Here is a 27276-nt window from a genome sequence, read left to right on the forward strand (position 1 = left end):
TAATAATACTGCCTAAGGGAAACATGTATAAAGTGAATAAAGTTGGTCCTAGCACAGAACCTTGTGGAACTCCATAATTAACCTTAGTCTGTGAAGAAGATTCCCCATTTACATGAACAAATTGTAATCTATTAGATAAATATGATTCAAACCACTGCAGCGCAGTGCCTTTAATACCTATGGCATGCTCTAATCTCTGTAATAAAATTTTATGGTCAACAGTATCAAAGCAGCACTGAGGTCTAACAGGACAAGCACAGAGATGAGTCCACTGTCTGAGGCCATAAGAAGATCATTTGTAACCTTCACTAATGCTGTTTCTGTACTATGATGGATTCTAAAACCTGACTGAAACTCTTCAAGTAGACCATCCCTCTGCAGATGATCAGTTAGCTGTTTTACAACTACCCTTTCAAGAATTTTTGAGAGAAAAGGAAGGTTGGAGATTGGCCTATAATTAGCTAAGATAGCTGGGTCAAGTGATGGCTTTTTAAGTAATGGTTTAATTACTGCCACCTTAAAAGCCTGTGGTACATAGCCAACTAATAAAGATAGACTGATCATATTTAAGATCGAAGCACAAACCAAGCATAAAGTCAAAGGAATTGTCTGTAGACCTCCGAGACAGGATTGTCTTGAGGCACAAATCTGGGGAAGGATACAGAAACATTTCTGTTGGTTTGAAGGTCCCAGTTAACACAGTGACCTCAATCATCCATAAATGGAAGAAGTTCAGATCCACCAATCCTGGCCACCCATCTAAACTGAGCAATCGGGGGAGAAGGACTTTAGTCAGGGAGGTGAGCAAGAACCCGATGGTCACTCTGTCAGAGCTCTAGCATTTCTCTGTGGAGAGAGGAGAACCTTCTAGAAGGACAACCACCTCTGCAGCAATCCACCAATCAGGCCTGTATGGTAGACTGGCCAGACGGAACCACTCCTTAGTAAAAGGCACATGGTAGCCCACCTGTAGTTTGACAAAATCAAATCAAATCAAATCAAATTTATTTATATAGCGCCAAATCACAACAAACAGTCGCCCCAAGGCACCTGTTTGTTGGCACCTGAAGGACTCTCAAATCACGAGAAGGAAAATTCTCTGGTCTGATGAGACAAAGAATGAACACTTTGGTGTCATGTTTGGAGGAAACCAGGCACCATCCCTACAGTGGAGCATGGTGGTGGCAGCATCATGCTGTGGGGATGTTTTTCAGCAACAGGAACTGGGAGACTAGTCAGGATTGAGGGAAAGATGAATGCAGCAATGTACAGAGACATCGTGGATGAAAACCTGCTCCAGAGTGCTCTTGACCTCAGACTGGGGCGACGGTTCATCTTTCAGCAGGACAATGACCCTAAACACACAGCCAAGATATCAAAGGACTGAGTGAGGAGTTCATGGGGGGAGTTCAGGACAACTCTGTGAATGTCCTTGAGTGGTCCAGCCAGAGCCCCGACCTGAATCTGACTGAACATCTCTGGAGAGATCTGAAAATGTCTGTGCACCGATGCTTCCCATCCAACCTGATGGAGCTTGAGAGGTGCTGCAAAGAGGAATGGACAAAACTACCCAAAGATAGGTGCACCAAGCTTGTGGCATCATATTCAAGAAGACTTCAGGCTGTAATTGCTGCCAAAAGTGCATCAACAAAGTATATACAAAGTTGTCATTAGTGAGTAGAATTTTTAGGGTAAAATAAATTTACTCCATTCTGGAATAAGACTAACATAAAATGTGGAAAAAGTGAAGTGCTGTGAATACTTTCTGGATGCAACGTATCCATTGTAGCTGTGGTCGCAAGGTCTCTGGTGCCTGTCGCGGCGGCAATCCCCAAACCCGGTGGTGGACACTGGAAGTAAGGGATGCCGTCAAGCTGAAGAAGGAGTCCTACTTATCTTTGTTGGTAGGTGGGACCCCAGAGACAGCTGACAGGTACCGGCAGGCAATGCGTGCCGCAGCCCGTGTGGTCGCAGAGGCAAAAACTCGGGTCTGGGAGGAGTTCGGGGAGGCTATGGAGGAGGACTATTGGTCGGCCTCGAAGAGATTCTGGCAAACCTTCCGACACCTCAGGAGGCAGAAGCAGCTCTTCACCAGCACTGTTTACGGTGCGGGTGGGGAGCTGTTGACCCTGACTGGGGATGTTGTCGGGTGGTGGAAGGAGTACTTCGAGGATCTCATCAATCCCATCGTCACGTCTTCCAAAGAGGAAGCAGAGACTGGGGACTCAGAGGCGGACTCATCCATTACCCAGGCCGAAGTCACCGAGGTGGTTAGAAAGCTCCTCGTTGGCAAGGCTCCTGGGGTGGATGAAATCTGTCCTGAGTACCTTAAGGCTCTGGATGTTGTGGGATTGTCTTGGCTGACACGCCTCTGCAACATCGCGTGGCGATCGGGGACAGTGCCTCTGGATTGGCAGACCGGGGTGGTGGTCCCTCTGTTTAAGAAGGGGGACTGGAGGGTGTGTTCCAACTATAGGGGGATCACACTCCTCAGCCTCCCCGACAAGGTCTATTCCAGAGTACTGGAGAGGAGAATTCGACCGATGGTCGAACCTTGGATTCAGGAGGAGCAGTGTGGTTTTTGTCCTGGTCGCGGCACGCTGGACCAGCTCTACAGGCTCCATCGGGTGCTCAAGGGTTCATGGGAGTTTGCCCAACCAGTCCACATGTGTTTTGTGGATCTGGAGAAGGCGTTCGACCGTGTCCCTCGTGGCACCCTGTGGGGAGTGCTCCAGGAGTACGGGGTCCGGAGTCCTTTGCTAAGGGCTATCTGGTCCCTGTACGACCGCAGCAGAGGCTTGGATCGCATTGCCGGTAGTAAGTCAAACCTGTTTCCAGTGCACGCTGGCCCCCGCCAGGGCTGTCCTTTGTCACCGGTTCTGTTCATTATTTTTAATGAATCAATCAATCAATCAATTTTACTTATATAGCGCCAAATCACAACAACCAGTTGCCCCAAGGCGCTTTATATTGTAAGGCAAGGCCATACAATAATTACGTAAAAATTTTATGGACAGAATTTCTAGGCGCAGCCAGGGTGTAGAGGGGGTCTGGTTTGGGAACCACAGAATCTCATCTCTGCTGTTTGCGGACGATGTGGTTCTGTTGGCTTTGTCAAATCAGGACCTTCAGCGTGCACTGGGGCAGTTTGCAGCCAAGTGTGAAGCGTCCGGGATGAAAATCAGCACTTCCAAATCCGAGGCCATAGTTCTGGACTGGAAAAAGGTACTTTACCCTCTTCAGATCGGTGGAGTGTCCTTGCCTCAAGTGGAGGAGTTTAAGTATCTCGGGGTCTTGTTCACGAGTGAGGGACGGATGGAGCATGAGATCGATAGACGGAACGGTGCAGCATCTGCAGTGATGCGGTCGCTGTATCGGACCGTCGTGGTGAAGAGAGAGCTGAGTAGGGGGGCAAAGCTCTCGATTTACCGATCGATCTACGTTCCGATCCTCACCTATGGTCATGAGATTTGGCTCATGACCGAAAGAACGAGATCGTGTGTACAAGCGGCCGAGATGAGTTTCCTCCGCAGGGTGGCTGGGCGCTCCCTTAGAGATAGGGTGAGGAGCTCGGTCACTCGGGAGGAGCGCGGAGTCGAGCCGCTGCTCCTCCACGTCGATGAGACACTTGAAGTGGCTCTGACATCTTTTCCGGATGCCCCCTGGACGCCTCGCTGGAGAGGTGTTCCGGGCACGTCCCATTGGGAGGAGACCCCGGGGAAGACCCAGGACGCGCTGGAGGGACTACATCTCTCGGCTGGCTTGGGAACGCCTTGGGGTTCCCCCAGAGGAGCTGGGGGAGGTTTGCGTGGATCGGGAGGTCTGGGCGGCTTTGCTTGAGCTGCTGCCCCCGCGACCCGACTCCGCATAAAGTGGAAGAAAATGGATGGATGGATGGATGGATGGATGGATGGATGGATGGATGGATGGATGGATGGATGGATGGATGGATGGATGGATGGATGGATGGATGGATGGATGGATGGATGGATGCAACGTATCCGTCATATCCAAGCGTCCTTGCTCTTTTCCAGTTTGGAAAGCCTTGGGTCAAATAAGGGTTGTTCCAAATTTGTTGTAGATCCAGCTCAAAGATCATTGCCTGATCCAAATTCCTTTAATAATAATAATAATAATAATAATAATAATAATAATAATGACTTGGATTTATAGAGCGCTTATAGAGACACCCAAGTGTTTTACAAGTTGTATTATTCATTCACTCACACATACACACACATTGGTGGTGGTAAGCTAGTAGTGTAGCCACAGCTGCCCTCGGGCAAATTGACGGAAGCGTGGCTGCCATTCTGCACCTACGGCCCCTCCAACCACCACCTCATTAATCGTGGGTTTGATCTCTTTGATCTTGATTGTTGAACTAATCAGCAATCCTAATTACAGGATCAAACAAATCGAGGCCTTTGACAGATAAACAAACAGCAACAGAAAAGTAACCCTCTTAGTGAGGATCAAAGATCAGTCATCTTTGATGGCTGATCTTGCACAAAGATCAGGCTCTAATAATGTTAAAGACCGGATCAAAGGAATACCTCTCTCAGCACATAAATGAGATAAAAGTAAACTGTCAACAGACACATGCACAGATGAGTGTTGGCAGAGGTGTGCTGTCTGAGGGCTCCTCCAGTTTGCTGGGTGTTTTCCTGCAGTATTTTGATGTGCACCTCTGACCTCCATCACAACAGAAGTTTGTCTTCATCTCTCAGAGGTGACATATTGCCGTTTGCAGCACGAAATATTTGAGGGGCCTGTTAGCGGCTGAGTGCCGCTGTGTTTTATTGCACCTTAACAGGAGGATCACGCTGCAGCCTGACCTAACGTGACCTTCTCATTTTAATGTGTGTCTGTGGATTCTGTGCACGAGGCGAGACGTCAGTCTCACTGTTTGCTGTGAACGGACACATCCAAAGAAGAAAAATCTATTTTTTTCAGGGACGATTCAGTGATTCTTATCGTTTCAGCAGCACTCGTGCGTCTTTGAGATGGAGAAGGTTTTAAATTGGTTTCAAAAGCTCGTGGGGAAAAAAAAAAGAAAGAAAAAAAGCCCTCACTGGTTTCAAATTGTGATAACGACAAACATCAGTCATGCTCGAACGTCTTTGAATCTCCACCAACTGAAAAGGTGACCTGACCTAATTCCTCCCTCAGGTATGACTGTAATGAAGCAGATAAAAACAGAATCAGATAAGAAGCGCTTTGTTTGCAAGCATGTGGATGTACAGCACGACTTTTGTTTAACCCGTTCACACGGAATCCTCTGTAGGTTCTATGGAGTAAAATGTTCTGTGCTAGGACCAATTTTATTCACTTTATACATGCTTCCCTTAGGCAGTATTATTAGACGGTATTGCTTAAATTTTAATTGTTACGCAGATGATACCCAGCTTTATCTATCCATGAAGCCAGAGGACACACACCAATTAGCTAAACTGCAGGATTGTCTTACAGACATAAAGACATGGATGACCTAATTTCCTGCTTTTACACTCAGATAAAACGGAAGTTATTGTACTTGGCCCCACAAATCTTAGAAACATGGTGTCTAACCAGATCCTTACTCTGGATGGCATTACCCTGACTTCTAGTAATACTGTGAGAAATCTTGGAGTCATTTTTGATCAGGATATGTCATTCAAAGCGCATATTAAACAAATATGTAGGACTGCTTTTTGCATTTACGCAATATCTCTAAAATTAGAAAGGTCTTGTCTCAGAGTGATGCTGAAAAACTAATTCATGCATTTATTTCCTCTAGGCTGGACTATTGTAATTCATTATTATCAGGTTGTCCTAAAAGTTCCCTGAAAAGCCTTCAGTTAATTCAAAATGCTGCAGCTAGAGTACTGACGGGGACTAGAAGGAGAGAGCATATCTCACCCATATTGGCCTCTCTTCATTGGCTTCCTGTTAATTCTAGAATAGAATTTAAAATTCTTCTTCTTACTTATAAGGTTTTGAATAATCAGGTCCCATCTTATCTTAGGGACCTCATAGTACCATATCACCCCAATAGAGCGCTTCGCTCTCAGACTGCAGGCTTACTTGTAGTTCCTAGGGTTTGTAAGAGTAGAATGGAGGCAGAGCCTTCAGCTTTCAGGCTCCTCTCCTGTGGAACCAGCTCCCAATTCAGATCAGGGAGACAGACACCCTCTCTACTTTTAAGATTAGGCTTAAAACTTTACTTTTTGCTAAAGCTTATAGTTAGCGCTGGATCAGGTGACCCTGAACCATCCCTTAGTTATGCTGCTATAGACTTAGACTGCTGGGGGGTTCCCATGATGCACTGAGTGTTTCTTTCTCTTTTTGCTCTGTATGCACCACTCTGCATTTAATCATTAGTGATTGATCTCTGCTCCCCTCCACACTTTTTCCTGGTTCTCTCCCTCAGTCCCAACCAGTCCCAGCAGAAGACTGCCCCTCCCTGAGCCTGGTTCTGCTGGAGGTTTCTTCCTGTTAAAAGGGAGTTTTTCCTTCCCACTGTCGCCAAGTGCTTGCTCACAGGGGGTTGTTTTGAACGTTGGGGTTTTTACGTAATTATTGTATGGCCTTGCCTTACAATATAAAGCACCTTGGGGCAACTGTTTGTTGTGATTTGGCGCTATATAAATAAAATTGATTGATTGATTGATTGATTAAAATCAAACTGTTGTCTGGGCTCATGCACAGGCGGCTCTGGGGCGGAGTAAGGAACTATAACCCCGCCCCCATCCCAAACTCCACCCCACTGTCACCATCAGTAACTTCAGTCACAGCACCAGAACATTTTCCACAAAAAAATGTAAAAATCCTGTTTTCATTCTGTTTTTCACTCTCTTTAAGTCCTGTGGCCATACTGTGCTCGCGGTTTCTACGGCAGCCATAAAACGTTTTATGCACTCCACAGGGACGAGCGCTACTTCCAAAACTCAAGATGTGTGGGTGGAGTTATGTGAGTGTGAGGGGGTTGTGTGGAGAGGTTGTGTGTGCGGGTGGGGTTGTGTGTGTAGGGGGATTGTGTGTGGGGGGGTTGTATGTCTGGAAGTGTGTGTGTGTGTGTGTGTGTGTGTGTGTGTGTGTGTGTGTGTGTGTGTGTGTGTGTGTGTGTGTGTGTGTGTGTGTGTGTGTGTTGTGTGTGTGTATGTTTGGGTTTGTATGTGTCTGGGGTTTGGGTGTGACTCAATATGTGTGCAGGGGTTTTGTGTGTGTGTGTGTGCGTGCGTGTGTGTGAGTTTGTATGTGTCTGGGGTTTGGGTGTGACTCCATATGTGTGCAGGGGTTTTGTGTGTGTGTGTGAGAGAGAGAGAGAGAGAGAGAACGGGTTGTGTGTCTGGGTGTATGTGTGTGGTTTTTTGGGTGGCTGAGTGTGTGTGTGTGTGTGTGTGTGTGTGTGTGTGTGTGTGTGTGTGTGTGTGTGTGTGTGTGTGTGTGTGTGTGTGTGTGTGTGTGTGTGTGTGTGTGTGTGTGTTGTGCTGTCTTAATCTCAGTCTAGGCTAGCCACAAACTCGTGATTTGTAATCCCACGCCATACTCCATTGTCAGTAGAAACATGTGCTGCCTCTTTAATGCAGTGTTCCTTGGTGTTCTTCCAGCAGCCCTCAGCCTATTCCTCAGAGCAACACAAAATAGCTTAGCTCATCCATTTGCTCTGTGGGGAAGCCTGAGCCTGGGCCATGGCATTATGGGGACGACAGTCAGCAGTCTTAGCGTCGTATTCCACATTCATTCAGGAATTCAGGATGGTCTTTGATTATCCGATGCAGGGGCAAGCGACCTTCAAGAGGCTGTTATCGCTCCATCAGGAGAACCTCAGTGTCGTGGCTTGATCCACCGATGTAGTGCCGCGTCATCCCAACTGGAAGACGCGGCACTACGCTGCGTCTTTATGAACAGTTTAGCCAAAAATCTCAAGGACGAACTGGCGGTCCTGGATGAACCCAATTCTCTTGATAAATTAGTCTCCCTTGCAATCAAAATGGACAACCGACTGAGGAACAGATAGCGGAGAACCCTCCAAGTTGAGTTCCTGTTCCTTCTTTATCGAGCCCCACCAGCAATGCACTCCCCAGAGTACCAGCACCCCCTGCCAAGGAGCCCATGCAGGTCAGCAGGGCTCGATTGACACCAGAGGAATGGCACCATACAATAGAAGTCGGGGAGTGTATTTATTGTAGTGTCCCAGGCCACATCCTCAATGACTGCCCAGTGCAGCCAAAAACCAACACTCGCCAATAGATCCTCGGCTACTGGTGAGACATACATGCCTCACAGGTGATCACTCCTCTCGCACCAAAATCCCAGCCAACATCCTGTTCAAACACCAGTATATTCTCTTAAAAGAACTCATAGACTCCAGGGCTGGCACCAATTCACTTGACAGTAGTCTCGTCACTCAGGCACACATTCCGTGGGGTAGCACTCCGTCACCCCATATTGGTTAATGCACTTGACAGCACGTGATTACCAGCCATACAGTTCCAGTCACTCTCCTGGAGTCAGGTAATCACTGCAAAACCATTCAGTTTTACGTTTATTCATCTTCACCGCCTTTGGCCCACTGGTACAATCACCTAGTGAGGCAGAGTCTGCCACCTTAGGTGTCTCTGTTCATCCATTCACTATGCGCACCAGTGAATCGATTTGTCATCCATCCTGGAACAATATCATAATTTAGTTTTTAAAAAGGATTGTGCTCGTTTGCTTCGTCCTCACAGACCGTACGGCTGGAGAGAGAATTGATGGTGCAGTATATCGAAGAGTCCCTGGCCACAGGGCATATTCACCCCTCATCCTCCCCTCTGGGGGCAGGTTTTTCTTTTTTAGGAAGAAGGACAGGACTTTGCATCTCTTTATTGACTTCCGAGGCTTAAACACCATCACTGTGTGTAATAAGTACCCAACTCCCCTTAATTGATTCCACCTTTGATTCATTACATGGGACTTCCATTTTTACAAAATTGGAGTTACATAATGCTGATCACTTAGTCAGGATTAAAAAGGCGATGAGTGGAAGACCACGTTCAACACACCTCTTGGTCACTTTTGTTGTGTGGGCCGCTGAAGAGGAGGTACTGCTGGCCCACCACCACCAGAGGGCGCCCTGCCTGGAGTGCGGGCTCCACGCACCAGAGGGCGCTGCCGCCTCATAGGAGCAGCCAAGGTGACAGCCGTCACCTATCAACTGAGACAGCTGACATCCATCAGCGGAGGGGTATATCAGCTGGACGGCATCTCCACCTCATTGCCGAGATATCGCTCTACCAAGGAGGTAATATACTCAGCCAATTGTGTTGTCTTCTTGACATAATACCTTGTTACTTTTGCGCAGATAGCGAGTGGAACAGCAGGAGACTGTATTGGACCTTATTGATAAGTACACACATTCCTGCACTAACCAGTGTTTTTCTGACGAGAGGTGGAGGTGGTTTTTCCACCCTACGTGTTGCTGGGTGCAGCCGCACCCACATCTGACTGTCTCTGTTCCTCGCCAGCAGTACCGGATCCGACGAGCGGAGGCAGTGGCCACCTGGGAGTTCGGGACTTGGCGGCTCCAGTATTCCCGGGGTTCAGTGGCAGAGGAAATCGGGTGGTTCCGGTTCGACTCGGACAGACGTCTCCTATCGTCGAGCCTGCCCATACGACACCATTGGAATTGCTTTATTTCCACAATTGTGATCTGTTGTGTTTGTTGTGCGTGTTCACAACAGTAAAGCGTTGTTATTTGACTTTCTTCATTGTCCATTCATTTGCGCCCCCTGTTGTGGGTCCGTGTTCCTCACTTTCCCCAACAACTTTGAGTATTTGGTCATGCCTTTCGGCCTCACCAACACTCACTCCACTTTTCAGGCCCTATTGAATGACATACTCAGAGATTTTCTCAACAGGTTTGCATTTGTTTACCTCAACAACATCTTGATTTACTCCCAAAACACCACCAAATACATCTGCCGCAGTTTTCAACCGCCTTCTAGAGAACCGCCTTTGAATTAAGGCAGAAAAGTGTGCATTCCACCAAAACTCTGTATCATTCTTAGGGTTCATTTTCCAGCCAAATCAAATCAAACTCAACCCTGCTAAAATGTGTGGTGTTAGTGACTGGCCCACACCAACCCATATCAATCAGGTACAACAGTTCCTTGGTTTTGCCAACTTTTACCGCCGCTTTATTAGGAATTTCAGTCAGGTTGCCAGCTCTGTGACCCAATTGACATCTCCCAAAACTCCATTCCACTGGTCCCCTCAGGCAGAACATGCTTTCCAAACATCTTTCTCATCCAACCCAATCACCAGTTCATTGTGAAAGTCAATGCCTCTGACACTGGGATCGGGGCCATCCTGTCGCAGCAGGCTGAGGGCGACCAACAACTGCACACTTACTTACCTGTAAACTCCTGTTGAGCACAACTATGGGGAAGTGATGGTCTAGTAGTTAAGCGTTGGGCTTGAGACCAAAAGATCCTCGGTTCAAATCCCAGCCTGACCGGAAAATCGCTAAGGGCCCTTGGGCAAGGTCCTTAATCACCTAGCTGCCCCTGGTGTTTTGTGAGTACCCTCACATCGGGGTGAATGTGAGGCATTATTTGTAAAGCGCTATGAGCAACTGATGCAGATGGAAAAGCGCTATATAAATGCAGTGAATTTACATTTAACTATGATGTGGGGAACTGGGACCTCCTGGTGGTTAAGGAGGCAGTGAGGGACTGGAGGCATTGGCTTGAAGGTACACTATTCCTTTTATCATTTAGACAGACCATAAAATCCTGGCTTACATCCAATCAGCCAAAAGACAGACAAATTCCAGACAGGCCAGGTGGTCGTTATTTTTTGGTAGATTCAATTTTTTGATCATGTACCTAGTTCAAAGAACACTAGACCTGATACACTGTCTCACCAGTTTTGTCAATCCACTCAGCCTCCACTTCCTGATTGCATCCTGCAGGACAGTTTGGTCATTGGAGTCATCACTTGGGACACTGAGAAGGTTCTCTGGGAGGCACAAAGAAGTCATCCAGATCCTGGAGGAGGGCCTCCTGGAGGAGGGCCTCCTGGAGGAGGGCCTCCTGGACGGCTCATCATTCCACATCAGCCCAATTAGCAGTACTTGTTTATCCATTCATTCAAGTTTGCCTGACCTGGCCGTCCTATCGGTCCAAGCACACCTACGGTGTGTCCAGCGAGTGTGGAGGACTGCCGTTCAGCCTTACTCCGGATGAGGGACCAGACTAGGGCCATGCAGACGAACATCGTACCCACATCATGCATTTTTTATGAATTACATCCTGACGTGCAGCAGCCGCTGCAAGAGTCTATGGAGTTATGTGTCATTAATATCGGAAAGGAAATACTTTTGAAAAACTACATTTTGTTTATTTTTATTTATGTCCAGAGATCAAAGATCCAGTGACCAATATCATATTTATTTATTATAAGACTCAATAAAATGTTGTTGACATAGAAAACCTGTAAAGTCTACTTTTAGTACACAGAAAATTCAAAAGAGGTATTGATAAGGGAATCAACAAAGAATCGGATCGTTAAGCGGACTCGACAATGGCATTGACAAAATCTTATCAATACCCATCCCAAATTGCATTGTATGGCATTGTGAGGAATTGAATCGCCATCAAATACATATGAAATCGAATCAGGAACATGGGTGAATTGTATCATATTGTATCGTCAGTATTGTAATTTATCGCTATATGTATCATATCGCTGGTAGTGTATCGAGGTGCATATCGAATTGTTGTCAGTGATGAGATTCACCTGCCGAGTGCACACCAGTCCTTTGTGGGTGTATGTTTGTTGGGGCTGTGTGTGTGGGACTTGTGTGTGTCTGGGTGCATTTGTGTGGGAGCATGTGTGTGTGTCTGGGCGTGTGTGTGGGTGGGGGTTGAGTGTGGGGGGGACTATGTGTGTGTCTGTGTGTGGGGTGTTGGGTGTGTCTGAGTGAGTGCGTGTGGGGTTTGTGTGTGTCTGTGTATATGTGTGGGGAGTTATATGTGTGTGGGGGGGAAGTAGAGTGGGAGTAGTGTGTGTCTAGGTGAAACACTGAGTGTTTCTTTCTCTTTTTGCTCTGTATGCACCACTCTGCATTTAATCATTAGTGATTGATTTCTGCTCCCCTCCACAGCATGTCTTTTTCCTGGTTCTCTCCCTCACCCCCAACCAGTCCCAGCAGAAGACTGCCCCTCCCTGAGACTGGTTCTGCTGGAGGTTTCTTCCTGTTAAAAGGGAGTTTTTCCTTCCCACTGTCGCCAAGTGCTTGCTCACAGGGGGTCGTTTTGACCGTTGGGGTTTTACATAATTATTGTATGGCCTTGCCTTACAATATAAATGCGCCTTGGGGCAACTGTTTGTTGTGATTTGACGCTATATAAATAAAATTGATTGATTGATTGATGTGTGTTCGTGTGTGTGATGGTTCTGGGTGTATGTGTGTGAGGGCAGTGTGTGTATAGATGTATGTGTGTGTGGGGTTGTGTGTGTGTGTGCACGTGTGTTGGGGGTTGTATATGTGTGTGTCTGGGTGTATGTGGCTGGCTGCTGTGTGTGTGGGGGGAGGTTGTGTGTGCCTGGGTGTATGTGCGGGGGGTATTGTGTGTGTCTGGATGTGTGTGTGGGGGAGGCAGGCATTGTGTGTGTGTAAACAGTAAATGGACTGCATTTATATAGCACTTTTTCATCTGTATCAGATGCTCAAAGCACTTTACAATAATGCCTCACATTCACCCCGATGTGTGTGTCTGTGTGTGCATGCATGCATGCATGTGCATGCGTGTGCACGCATGTGTGTGTCTGGGTGTATGTGTGCGTGACGTGTGTGTCTGGGTGTATGTGTGGGGCTTCTCTGGGTGTGTGGGGGGAGTGTCTTGGTGTATCAATTTCAATTTATTTCATTTATATAGTGCCAAATCACAACAAAGTTGCCTCAAGGCGCTTCACACAAGTAAGGTCTAACCTTACCAACCCCCAGAGCAAGAACACAGGTAACAGTGGTAAGGAAAACTCCCTCTGATGATTTGAAGAAGAAACCTCAAGCAGACCAGAATCAAAGGGGTGACCATCTGCTTGGGCCATGCTACAGACACAACTGACAATCAAATATACATGAAATTTTGGAAGTCCATGCTGGTATACAGGACTGGAAGCTTGCAGAAAAAGACACCCACTCCCATCTCTCGACGGAACCGCATCTCAAACAGAGAGAAAAAAACAGAATCAGGCAGCAGAAAGACAACAAATACAGTATAATTTATCAGCATTAAGTAACAAGAAAAACAGAAAAAATACTAAGGTAATAGCCAGCCACTAGCCCTAAGGTTCACTAAAAGACCCTGACTTTAAAGTTGAGGCTGCGGCACGCTCCTTTTACTATTAAAATGAATTTAAAAGAGTAAAAAGCATAGTAACATACTATGCCAGTATGCTAGCCAATACGAAGGGAAAATAAGTGCGTCTTAAGTCTGGACTTGAAAGTCTCCACAGAATCTGACTGTGCCACTGTTCATTCCAGAGAACAGGGGCACGACAAGAGAAAGCTCTGTGACCCACAGACCTTTTATTCACCCGAGAGACACAAAGTAGTCGTGCACCCTGAGAACGCAGAGCTCGGGCCGGGACATAGGGTTTAAGTAGGTCAGCTAAGTAGGGAGGTTCCAGTCCATGAACAATTTTATGGGCTAGTAGCAGAACCTTAAAATCTGATCTCACAGAGACAGGAAGCCAGTGAAGGGATGGGTGCAATGTGATCAAATGTGGTCAAACTTTCTTCCTGTGAAACGTCTGGCAGCAATATTTTAAACCAATTGGAGAGCCCTAATGCTGCACTACGGTAAACCAGAAAATAGAACACTGCAATAGTCCAATCTAGAAGAGATAAACATATGGATCAGCATCTCAGCATCAGTCATAGACAGGATGGGACGAATGTTCGCTATATTTCGCAGGTGGAAGAAAGCAGTCCTCATAATATCTCTAATGTGGAGGTCAAAGGACAATGTAGGATCAAATATTACCCCAAGGTTCCTCGCTTTATCAGTGTGATGTATGATACACGAGCCGAGGCTCAGCGTTAACTGGTCAAATTGATGCCGATGTCTCACTGGACCAAGAACCATTATTTCAGTTTCAGTTTCAGTTCAGAGTTTAAAAGTCAGCCGTTACTAGACATCCAGCTTTTCACTGATGCGAGGCAATCTTCTAAGGATTTCATGTGGATGAGATTACCAGCAGTTATCAGCATGTATAACTGAATATCATCTGCATAGCAGTGAAAGGTAATCCCAAAATGCAGCAATATGTGCCCAAGGGGTGCTATATAAAGGGAGAAAAGCAGGGGGCCTAAGACAGACCCCTGTGGAATCCCAAATTTCATGTCACTAAGGTTAGAGGTAGTGTTACTGTACAAAACAGTGAGAACGACTGGTCAAGTATGACGCCAGCCATGCAAGGGCACTCCCAGTAATTCCAAAATGATTTTCCAGCCTATCAAGCAGAATATGATGATCCACTGTATCAAATGCAGCACTGAGATCTAACAGCAACAGAACCATAGCAGTTTCTGAATCCATTGCAAATAGAAGATCATTGACCACTTTAGTGAGAGCCATCTCTGTGGAATGATATTTTATAAAAGCAGACTGCAGTGGCTCAAAGAGATTATTCTCAGTAAGATAGCCTACGAGCTGCCGTGACACCACTTTTTCCAGAATTTTAGAGAAAAATGATAGTGTTATTGTACAACACACAGTGAGAACGACTATGAAGTCAACCATGCAAGGGCACTCCCAGTAATTCCAAAATGACTGTCCAGCCTATCATCTAGAATATGATGATCCACGGTATCAAAAGCAGCACTAAGATCTAACAGCACCATAACCATAGCAGTTTCTGAATCCATTGCAAATAGAAGATCATTGACCACTTTAGTGAGAGCCATCTCTGCGGAATGATATTTTATAAAAGCAGACTGCAGTGGCTCAAAAAGATTATTCTCAGTAAGACAGTCTACGAGCTGCCGTGACACCACTTTTTCCAGAATTTGATATCGGCCTATAGTTTTTCAATAATTAAGGTCAAGATTAATTTCTTAAGTAATGGTTTAATCACTGCAGATTTGAAACATTTAGGAATAGATTCAGAGGTTAATGAGAGATTATATTTTCCAGCACAGTCGGCCCAAGAGTGGACCACAGGTCCTTAAACAGTTCTGTTGGTATAGGATCAAATAAGCAGATTGTGCTTTTTGTAGATGTTACGAGTTTTGTCAGCACGCCTATTGAGGTACTATTAAATTCTATAAATCTAGGTAATACCTCAGTGATGGCGCCTACCTCAATAGTAAGGTGTAGTGGCTGGGTTAAGGGATGCTGGGATTTGTTTACCCTAATGTCTTCTATTTTCATCTTGAAATAATCCAAGAAATCTTGTGCTATAAAAGGAGAACGACTTACAGGTGGTTGTCCATGAATAAGTGTTGCCACTTTCTCAAACAAGAACTTTGAGTTATGTCTGTTTTGTTGATTAAATCAGAGTAATAGGTCCGCTTTGTAGCCAGTAGCGCATGCTTATAGTCTAACATAGCATCTCACCACACAAACTGGAATACTTCTAATTCTGAACTACACCTGTTGTGGCTGGGGTGCCTGGCTGGCTTTTGTTTCTGTCCTCTGTTTTCTGTCTTTTGTTTTTCCTTCCAGGTGGCATGCGTTCAGGACTGAGTGGCTGTGTGGCTGAGTTATTAGGACCTCACCCTGATCACCTGAGGCTGGTCATGTGCAGCTCATCAGGACTTACAGCTGTGGTGCATCTTTATGGATTGGGGTATGGTTGCATTTAAGTCTGGAGTACACAGTGTGTATTGGCCAGAGACTCGACCTTGTGACCAGACGGGTGAGATCGACGTCTAGAGAACCATCTCATCATCATGGATGCAGAGACCGTACCAGGTTTGATGCCATGGTCTGTGAAAGAGGAGGGGGTGAGGTCTCACGCTCGTCAGCACACTTCCTGAGGTACTTTAGGTTTTGTGACTAACATGGGTACAGTCAGTAGATGTGGTGTCCCTCACACCTTATTATATTGAGCTGTTATGTTAGTCGTTTAATCAGCTTCCACTGCAGTGGAGAATTGGACTGGGTGTTCCATGCCTGCAGGGTGGGAAGCTGATTGGTGATTAAGCCAGGAAGTGTTTGCTGTTTATGTACACCTTTGAGTGGTCTCTCTGTGTGTGGAGTGGTGGACTCACATGATGGTTTCTTCTTCCTGAGACTCGGTTTGTCGCGGCCACCTGGGGGGTGTCGGCGGGGTCCTTGGGTCCGAACTGTTCTGGCTCCGGACCGTTTGTGCTGCTGGGAGCGCACCGTTGTTCCACCTCGCCAGACCGCGCACTTATTTGTTATTAAGCACTCACTGTTATGTCATTAAATTCTGTTATCCTTTGAACCGTGCTCTGCTTATTTTATGCTGGGTCCTTCAAACACTGGTCGGTTCTCCGACTGCGTCCGACACATAACAACACCATTTTCGTTCTTGACTTCTAGCCTTATGTTTAAGGTCACGCAAGTAATCACTGAACCAAGGTGACTGTGTTTTTTTTTGGGGGGGGGGGGGGGGGGCTTAATATAGGTGGCACAATCATGTTGAGTGTAGTTTTGAGTGCTGAGTTTAAACTATCCACAAGACTGTCTACTGACTGGAAATTTTCCAAATGTGAAGCTAAGATAACAGGCAGTCTAGCTTCGAATTCAGTCGTAGTTGAGAAGTTGTTGTGTCACCACAATGATAAATAAGGTTGTTGTTCTACTAAACACGGCAGCGAAACTGTAAAGCTAATAAGTGAGAGATCAGAGACCACTGATGTAAGAGGCATGATGTCAATATTTGTGACAGCAATACCACATGCTAGAAGCAAATCCAGGATATTTCCACTAATGTGTGTCAAATCCTGAATGCATTTCTGAAATCCTAATACATCCATAATTTCCATAAATGATTTGCAGAGGGGATCAGAAGGCTTATTTAGTCACCAATAATCACAATGTTATCTGCACCAGTTGATAAGGTAGAGATAAAATCACTAAATTCAATTAAGAATTCAGAGTATGGGCCAGGGGGGATATATACAGTGACAAAATAATACAAATGATTTTTATTCTTCTGACCTTGGCAATATGTAGCATCGTGGGCAGAGCGGAGAATCAGATGTTCAAACGACCTATATTTGGGAACCCCAACAGCTAATAAGCTACATCTAGATTTATAAATAAGCGCAACACCCCCGCCTTGCTTCGCATCACAAGGGACATGAATAAATGTGTACGCGGGTGGGCAGACCTCATTTAAGGGGAGGACAGCAGTAGGTTTAAGCCAGGTTTCACATAACCCAATCATATCTGAGTGATGATCCATAATTAGATCATTAATCAACAATGATTTAGAGGACAGTGATCTTCTGTTAATGAGACCCAGAATAAGGACCTCAGTGGGGTTGATAGTTGGACTGTTTGGATTTAGGGGTGGTTCCAAAGTAGCATATATAAGATGCCTGGAAGTAGGTTTAGGTTTGAGACATTCCACACGGGTTGTAGGTAGCAGACACAAAATATTTGATATTGCTGGAACAGCCAGCAGGCCATCCTCAATTTCATAGTCATCCAATGTAGTCATGGGTATTAAGTTTGCAAAGCATATCCCTCTATGATTTTTATGGACACGTCTGCGGAAGCAGGCCACAGTCTCAACTGGATGAATTGCCTTCCATGCCACACAAACTGCACTATCACCATAGTGGATTTTCTGCACTAATTATCCTGCTAAGCTATTGAATTCCACATCCACATTCATCATAAGCCTTGCAGGGTCTCTCATCACCTGCTTTGATAACCATTAATCCACTAACTGAAACATTAACTTTTATAATGCTAAACTGGTAAAAAAAAAAAAAAAATTAAAAATTAAAAATTAAAAATTAGCGGAAGTTACCGCTAACCACTAACTTTTATTATTGACTCCGTTGTGGCTACGTCTGTCGGTTACTAATAAGCCAGCAGGAGCTGCAGTATCACAAACATAAAATGAACACTAATTTCCCCGCTAAGCTAATGCATTCCATATCCACATTCATCATAAGCCTTGCAGGGTCTCTAATCACCTTCTCCATGGCCTGCTGTAAAATCCTAATGTTACCCTGTAGAACTCTATCTATGTTCACAGACAAGATGGTAGCACCTTCCCCAGTAGGGTGAAGGCCGTCCAGCATCAGCAAGCCACAGCGGCCCCAAAATGAAGGCAAATTAACAATAAAACTAAAGCCTTGCTGTCTACGAAATACCGCCAGCCACCTATTTAATGATGTCAGGATGCTAAATGCCTCATCATTACCCCGGGAGGGGTGGGGATCAGAGAGTACTAACTGATGCTGACACATCTTTCTGGCAAGGTCACAAGTCCTCTCTATGTCCATTTTTGTGACCTCAGATTGCTTCATTCTAGCATCATTGGCGCTGACGTGAATAACTATACGGCTGTATCTAGTGTCATGTTCCTTTGTCTGTCTACCCTTCTGCAGCATCAGCACCCTAAGATGAGAGGCAATGTTGGGAGCTCTGCCCCCAGGAATACATTTGGAACCAGAGTGATAGAATCCCCTATAACTAAAGCCCGGCGTTTCGACCTGGAGATAGGAGTGGAAGTCACCCATGGGCTCAAAGGACTAACAACAGGCATATCCAAGGGAGAAAACCATTTCACAGTTCATAGTGATGAGTGTGACCGGGGTACCGCAACCGGGCACCAAGCTATCCGTGACTTCCTCCGCCTAACCACTGTCTGAAAGCACAGCTGGCGTTTCTAGACTAATGTTAATGGGCACACTAGCTGGCCTAACATTAACCTCCTCTGGAGTGCCCATAACTTCTAACTCCACTGAACTAAGGACTTGTTCTAAGTTATGGACACAGCTCTGTAAAAGAGCCACCCTATCTGCCAGCATAATGCAGAATTTATGTGAAGTGTAAAGTAGTGTACTTTGTCCAACAGAAAATTTAATGCTACCCACTCCTAAGATTCAGACAGGAGTAACATAATGGGCTTCAGTTGCATGCAAACGTTTGGGCACACCTGATAATTTTCATGATTTTCCGTTACAAATCATTGCTTGTCTGGATCAGAGATTTCAGTTAAATATGTCATATAGCAGACAAACACACTGATATTTGAGGAGTGAAATGAAGTTTCTAGTATTTACAGAAAGTGTGCAATAATTATTTAAACAAAACTGGGCAGGTGCATAAATTTGGGTACCCTTGTCATTTTATTGATTTGAATACATTTAGCACTAATTATTGGAACCCAAAATTGGTTTGGTAAGCTCATTGACCCTTGACTTCCTTACACAGGTGAATCCAATCATGAGAAAGGGTATTTAAGGTGGCCATTTGCAAATGTTTCTCCTTTTTGCATCTCTTGTAATGAGTGGCAACATGGAAGCCTCTAAACAACTCTCAAATGACCTGAAAACAAAGACTGTTCAACATCATGGTTTAGGTAAAGGATACAAAAAGCTATCTCAGAGATTTCAGCTGTCAGTTTCCACTGTGAGGAACATAGTGAGGAAACAGAAGACCACAGGCACAGTACTAGTTAAGGCCCGAAGTGGCAGGCCAAGAAAAATCTCAGAAAAGCTGAAGCGAAAGATGGTGAGAACAGTCATAGTCAACCCACAGACCTGCTCCAAAGACATGATCTTGCAGCAGATAGTGTCTCTGTGCATCGTTCAACTATACAGCGCACTTCGCACAAAGAGATGCTGTATGATTTTGTAATGCAGAGGAAGCCTTTTCTGCATACACACCACAAACTATGTCATTTGAGGTATGCTAAAGCACATTTGGACAAGCCAGCTTCATTTTGGAATAAGGTGCTGTGGACTGATGAAACTAAAATTGAGTTATTTTGACATAACAAGGGGCGGTATGCATGGCTGAAAAAGAACACAGCATTCCAAGAAAAACACTTGCTACCTACAGTAAAATTTGGAGGTGGTTCCATCATGCTGTGGGGCTGTGTGGCCAGTGCAGGTACTGGGAATCTTGTTAAAGTTGAGGGTCACATGGATTCCAGTTGATGGCTGGCGGCCTGACCAGTGAAATTAAGAAAACAGGAAAACGCAGCAGACAGCAGGAGCTGCAGTGGAACAAGGACCTGGTCCTACATGTGACGCCTCAGAGTCATCTGGATCTCAAGCTGTGGACGTGTCACACTTTGAGGAAGAAGCTACTGGGCAGTGCCACCATCGACCTGCTGGACACACTGCAGACTCACAATGGCAAAATGGACAATGTTCAGCTGAGTCTGGTGCTGCAAATGGAGAACAAAGGCTCAGTTGTAGTTGGAGGCGAACTCAACATCTCTTTGGACGGCATGGGTGTTGATCTGGGTTCGCTGCCCAATGGCAGTATGGACGCAGACATTTTCATCAGAGACAGTGATGGGCATATAGAGTCTTGATGTTGTTGGACAGAGATGTTTGGTTTGGTTTCAACAGTATGTGTGGGGGAGTTGTGTGTGTGTATGTGGGTTGTGTGTGGGGGGATTGTGTGTGGGTTCTGTGAGGGGGTTGTGTGTGGGGGGGGTGGAGGTTGGGAGTCGCTGCTCTATGGTAAACCATTCTGAAGTAGGGAGCTCTCAAAAACTGACTGTGCAATAGGGACAGAAGGAAACTGGTGAGGGAAGCCATCAAGACACTCTTACAGCTCTTTTTGTCTTCATTTTGAAGTTGAACTGAGAAGGATTTTCATAGAAGAAACTGGAACAAATCTATACACGAGTCTCCCAAGTGCCTTCTGGCAAAGACCTAAAATTTCTTTTATTTTCTTTCTTAAGAAAGTAATAATATTACATTATAGCAATGACGTGAACTTGAATAAAGTTGTGTAAATATCTGACTGATTCAGACTCAAACCTTTTGGAACATGGAATTGACATATGTTTGTCTCCAAACCAACTGTATATGAGTACAGGGAGCCGCTGCAGGCACCGGTGAAGACAGCAGGATGTGTGTGCATCTGAAAACATGTTTGGTCCGTAACACCAAAGTGTTAAAAAGAACTGTTGAAGGTTCTCAGCCATCGAGGAAAGAAAGTTCCTCTGAGTTTTAGTCACATGAACAAGCAGCAAAACCTCTTGAAGACCAAGAAGAAGTTCAGTTGTTGTAAACCTCTGGTGCAGACACTCAGGTGTGCATGTGTGTGTGTGTGTGTGTGTGTGTGTGTGTGTGTGTGTGTGTGTGTGTGTGTGTGTGTGTGTGTGTGTGTGTGTGTGTGTGTGTGTGTGTGTGTGTGGTGGAGACAAAGACAGATTTAAAGTAGAACTGGGTCAAAGCTAATCAAGAGGTCAAACGTCTCTGATGGTGTCAAGTTCTGACCCACAAGCTCGTCGGACTTCTTCTCATTCATTCATAATCCCTGTTTGTTCGACCGCGCAGAACCCACTTCCTCGGAAAATCCCACATTTTCAATAAATCCAGCTGAAGACCATTTTCAGAGATTTAGTCGACTCGCTCATCGGCTGCCGGTGTTAGAATTTAGAATCAGAGTAAACTGAAGGAAAATTAAAGGAGCAAATGGTCAGGTGGGTGGGTCAAAGTGACAGCGTGAAGATAATAGACACGAGATATGATGAGGAAATAATCAGGAGGGATAAAGGAGGTGAGATAAGGAAATTAGTACCAGGAGGGGAAGCAGAGAACATGAGTGAAAACATCAGTTTTCAGTCCATCACATTCAGAGCGACGTCACCTCATTCTGTGTGGTTTTCATTTCAAATGTGGTTTTAAATCTAAATGGGCCAAACCCAAAGTTTACAGTTTGATTTTTAAATGATAATTAACAATAAAAAAAAACCATGATTTCTGTTGATCAGCAATCAATTAATGAATCTGTTCATCAGTAATATAAATGTGTCCCTGAAGTAATTTTATTTCATTCTGAAGTTTGAGCCTCAGTGGAACATGTTAGAAAACCATCTTTTAAGATGCATTAGCATGCAAATGGTTTCCAAGGTTGTTCCAGCCGGAGATGGTAGTGGGGACAAACTGCCGCTACATAAAAAATGCTCCCTTATGGTGTGCATCTCAAATAGCCTCTGGCAACCAAGTCCAGCTCCTGGTCTGCTCGTGTGGATTACCTTCTAAGCCGGGCGGAACTACTACTACTGACAGGAGAAGGTGGGTCTCTGGCACCTCAAAACCAGTTGCTTTGGGTAGATGGATCTTGTCAGCTTCGGAAGGCAGTTCATGTAGGAGAAAGAAACTCTGATGTCAAACCTCCGCTGCCTTGTAGCCATATCTGGTCTTGGACAAGGCTTTCAGAAGTGAACCTCAAGGAACAATCTGGAGTCGGAGTCCCTAAGGTGGTCTGTTGCTGAACTTCAACACTTTCTCAGCAACTCCTACAATGCTGCTGCTGCCAAACTGCATTGGCTTCTGCCTTTCCTTTGGACCACAGTGACAGCAGGGAGATGGGGGACCTGCTGCATGGGCAACAGCGGATCTTCCATATTAGCTTGCCCGGGCTTTGTAGCTCCACTGGAGAGGACACTCGATGACGGCACAACACGAGAAGTGGCAGTTTACCAGTTATAAGCTCATCTGTTTGACAAAGGAAAAGAGTGCTCAAGGGTCACTTCTGACAGTGGGAGGGATGAGCACATCTCATTAGACTGCTACTGCCCACCTCAAGCTGGGCAAGCCCCAGCCAGCTGTGTCGCCATGGACTGCTTGCGCCGCTGGGTGCGTGAAGCTTAGAGTAAACCTTGAAAGGCAGGCCACAAATTCTGCACCAGGCAACAAGAACAAAAGAAGAAAGAAGACTCCAGCTCTTCATTTTACAAGCTGGAACATCAGGACCATGTGCCCTGGCCTCTGTGCTGATCTGCAGCAAATTCTTGATGCCCGCAAAACTGCAGTCATTGACAGGGAACTGTCACTACTCAATGTTGACATTGCCTACTTCCAGGAAACTCGGCTTGTGGATAGCAGTACCATCAAGGAAGCAACTTACACCTTGTTTTGGCAAGGGAAGTCCTTGGACACATCCTGTCAGCACGGTGTCAGTTTTGCTGCAAAAAAACACCCTGGTCGTGTGCATTGAGCCACCATTAACTGGCAGTGAGAAAATCCTTGCACTCTGGCTTTCAACATCTTCAGGCCCAGCCACCAATGTCAGTGCATATGCTCCAACCCTCTACTCCAACCCAGAGGAAAAGACCAGTTCTACGAGTCCCTAGTTGAAGTGATATTTGAAATTCCCAGCTCAGAAGGCTTCTATGTACTTGAAGACTTTGACACCAGAGTGGGTGCTGATCACAAGGCCTGGCCTACCTGCTTAGGCATCTACGGAAGGGGCAAGATGAATGACAACATCCAACAACTGATGGAGCTGTGCTGCTATCATGGTCTATGCATGACCAACACCTTCTTCAAAAGCAAGACTATCCACCAGGTGTCCTGGAGACACCCACCGTCCCACCACTGGCACTATTTGGATCGAGTTGCCACCAGGCGTGCAGACCATGCCTGCATGCTTCACACCCACCGCTACCATAGTGCAGACTGCAATACGGATCACTCCCTCATGGCCACCAAGGTGCACGTAGCTCCAAGGAAGGTGCACCATTCCAAGAATAAGGGTTGCCCATGCATCAACACCTGCTGTGTTGGCAACTCAGAGAAAATGCAGCAGTTGATCAGCCAGTTGCAAGAAGAACTCACTGAAGATATACCAGAAGGCAAAGAGGGTGTCATTGATGCCAACTGGTCCCACCTCCGAGATGCTGTGTACAACTCGGCCATCAACGCTTATGGGGAAAAAGTAGCACAAAACGTCAGACTAATATGAGGCCCACTGGGAGGAAATGAAGCCTGTGACTGAGGTGAAGAGGAGAGCCCTCCTGGCCTACAAGGCAGTGCCCAGTCCCAGCACATTAGAAGCCCTCAAAGCCACCAAAAGAAAAGCCCAGCAAACCACTCGCCACTGCGCCAACTCATACTGACTGAACCTCTGCAGCAGTATACTAACAGCTGCCGACACTGGGGATGCAAGAGGCATGTATGAGGGCATCAAGAAAGCAACAGGCCCATCCACCTACAAGTCTGCCCCACCCAAATCAAAGACAAGCAGAGTCATCATAGACCATAGAACATTGTTACAGTCACAGGCCACGAGGGCATCCCAGATCTGCCGGTCATGGAAGAGCAAGACATACCACCAACCATGGAAGAGCTTGGAAAAGCCATAGACTGCCTTGCTTGTGGGAAGGCCCCAGGGAGGACAGCGTCCCATCAGAAGTCTTAAAAAGTGGGAAACCTGCGCTGTTAAAACACCTGCATGGTCTTCTCTGCCTCTGCTGGGAAGAGGGATGCATTCCCCAGGACATGCAGGATGTGAGCATCGTTGCTTTGTATAAGAACAAAGGAGACAGAAGTGACTGCAATAATTATCGAGGCATCTCCCTTCTCAACACTGTTGGGAAGGTCTTCGCCCATGTTGCCTTAGCGTATGTACAGACCTTGGCCTCATGTGTCTACTCAGAGTCCCAGTGTGGCTTTGGAGCTGGAAGGTCTACAGTGGACATGATCTTGTCAATACACCAAGACCAAGGTTGTGGAGGTACTCATGCGTGAGATGCTCTTTGCCGACGATGCAGCATTGATATCACACTCCGAAGACAGCCTGTCGCAGCTTGTTAGTCGCCTTTTTCATGTCTGTAACGAGCTTGGACTGACAATCACTCTGAAGAAGACAAACATGATGGCACAGGGCACAGTTGCTCCCCCTAACATTGACATTAATGGGTACAGCCTGGAAGTCGTACAGCACTTCTTCACTTATCTTGGACCGACAATCTCTAATTCACTCTCTATTGATTTACAGATGAACAGCAGGATTACGAAGGCCACAGCAGTTATGGCAAGACTAAGTCACCGAGTCTGAAACAGCTCCAGCCTCACTGAGAAGACAAAACTGCACGTCTACCAGACCTGCATGCTCAGCACACTCCTCTATGGTAGTGAGGCATAGACCGCCTACACTAGACACGAGAAGAAGCTCAACATCTACCATCTGAGGTGCTTTAGACAAATTCTGCACATCAGATTGCAGGGCAAGATGCCCAACACAGAGGTCTTGGAACATGCCAGCATGAACAGCATGTTCACCATTCTTGGGGAAAGGCACCTTCGTTGGCTTGGCCACATCAGGAGAATGAATCCTGGCCATATTCCTAAAGATCTACTGTGCGGTGAACTGGCAGAGGGCACTCGTTTGGCTGGTTGACTTCACCTGCACTTCAAGGATATCTGCAAGAAAGGCATGAAAATGTGCAGCATCAATGTCAATACATGGGAGCAGTGTGCAGAGGACCGTGTAGCCTGGTGCCTTGCTGTCAGAACAGGTGCACAAGAAGGCTGAGCAGGAGAGGAACCAAGGCCTTGCTTAGCAATGAGCTAGGAGGAAGGAGTGACAGCAGCAGCCTCAGCAGGCATCACAGTACACGTGCAGCAAATGCAGCAGATTGTCACGCATTGGACTGATAAGTCATTGGCGCAGGCGCAAATAGAAAAGAAGAAACAAAAAGTCTGCAAGCCTCTCATCCTGGACACCAGTCTGGACTCCCAAAATTTCCTCTATATTTGTATTGTCAAGTGTGTCTGTAGCAAGGCCCAAGCAGAGGGTCACCCCTTTGAGTCTGGTCTGCTTGAGGTTTCTTCCATCAGAGGGAGTTTTTCCTTACCACCGGCACCGGTGTTCTTGCTCTAGGGGTTGGTAAGGTTAGACCTTTCTTGTGTGAAGCGCCTTGAGGCAGCTTTGTTGTGATCAGGCACTATATAGTAAATTAAAATAAATTGAAATTGAGTTGGAAATAAATTGAAAGTGTGAAAGAAAACAAAAATACAAAGAAATAGATAAAATGATTTTTTTTTTTTTTAATCTTAAGCACCCCCTGTGTTTAGATATGAATGTTTTGTTTTTGAGTTCTTCAAAAACTAATTTCAAATTTTTCAAAACCAAAGCACACAGTGGGCGGCAGTTCCAGATTCTTTTTTTGGAATATCCTCTTTCTCAGAATCAAGAGGATGTGCCTCCTGGATGTAGTTGTTTGACATGGACGAAATCCATGTCATGTGAGCAAAGCAAAGCAAGCAGAATAATCTAGAATAGGTACAGACGAGACACGAGCAGTTCCCATAAACAGTATCTCACAGGTTCTGCGTGACTGGATCGATCACACCATGTGATTAATTCTTGCTTCCGAAACAAGATTTTTTTTTTTCAGAGCAAGGTTATAGTCTGTTACTGAAATTCTTGGAGGATGTGAGGGGGGCTGCAGCCCTATCAAACCCCGTAGAACCGCCTATGGTCAGGACATTTAGGCTTGTAAAATATCGCAAGCTTTCTATACTCTGCTTGTCTAAAGCGTTCAGTATTTTGAAGCGTCTATGGATTATGGGGTGAATCACATCATTATATTGTAACTGAGCACCTTAAGCATAAATCCCATTTCTTCCCATAAATCCAAATGATGCTTGGATCCAGACCCACATATTACTGAAATGACTCGCACAGTACATGACAGATGAACCCCCAGTCAGAAGGTGTTTAAACTTCATCTCTCAGCCGCTGTCTGAAGCCAGCAGATCAGCACTTTTCCCTCCGCGTCCTGACTTTACAGAAGTTGTGTCAGCAAAGAACCGTCAAACCCGTCGAGGATCAGAAGCTGAGTGGGGTCGTCACCAACTTCTGATGGACATGATGATACCAGCGTTATATTGGGCCTCGAACCACTTCCCCCCCTACAGACCCGCGGGTGAGGCAGCGGCAGGTTTTTGGCTTCTGGTCCTAAACGCCTGACACACAAATTTACAGCAACACTTTTTGCTGTTCTGTTTCTTTTAGTTTACGTCACACTTTGTTGCTGCGGTGATGCACATGAATTTATGTACATCATCTTTTAAACTGTTTGAGGTGGTCATACAGTGCAAAACAGTTTCCATTTAACTTTTATATTTGAATACGTTTGCGGTTTCTGGCTGAAAATATAATTTAGATAAAAGCCTTGAGGATTTTTTCTGTCAAATAGGCTTTAATCACTGATGATCAGCTAATAGCCTTTAATTGATAATGTCCATTCATAAGAAAAAGAAATGTTTTCTATTGTGGCATCCATTATGGCCAACATTCAAATCTGTTTTTTAATGTTTAGTCATTTTAACCTTGT

The 27276-nt window shown here is 45.7% G+C and overlaps 1 long non-coding RNA gene across 1 annotated transcript; it reads left to right on the plus strand.

The window, feature by feature from the left end:
- The first annotated feature begins 4240 nt into the window (after window positions 1–4240).
- Window positions 4241–17269, plus strand: LOC117522657. The gene is made up of 3 exons (XR_004564278.1): window positions 4241–4348; window positions 8451–8453; window positions 17256–17269. It is a non-coding gene; the product is annotated as an uncharacterized LOC117522657 (long non-coding RNA).
- The last annotated feature ends 10007 nt before the right edge of the window (window positions 17270–27276 follow it).

This window comes from Thalassophryne amazonica, chromosome 12 (genome assembly GCF_902500255.1).
Source record: "Thalassophryne amazonica chromosome 12, fThaAma1.1, whole genome shotgun sequence".
Classification (NCBI taxonomy): domain Eukaryota; kingdom Metazoa; phylum Chordata; class Actinopteri; order Batrachoidiformes; family Batrachoididae; genus Thalassophryne; species Thalassophryne amazonica.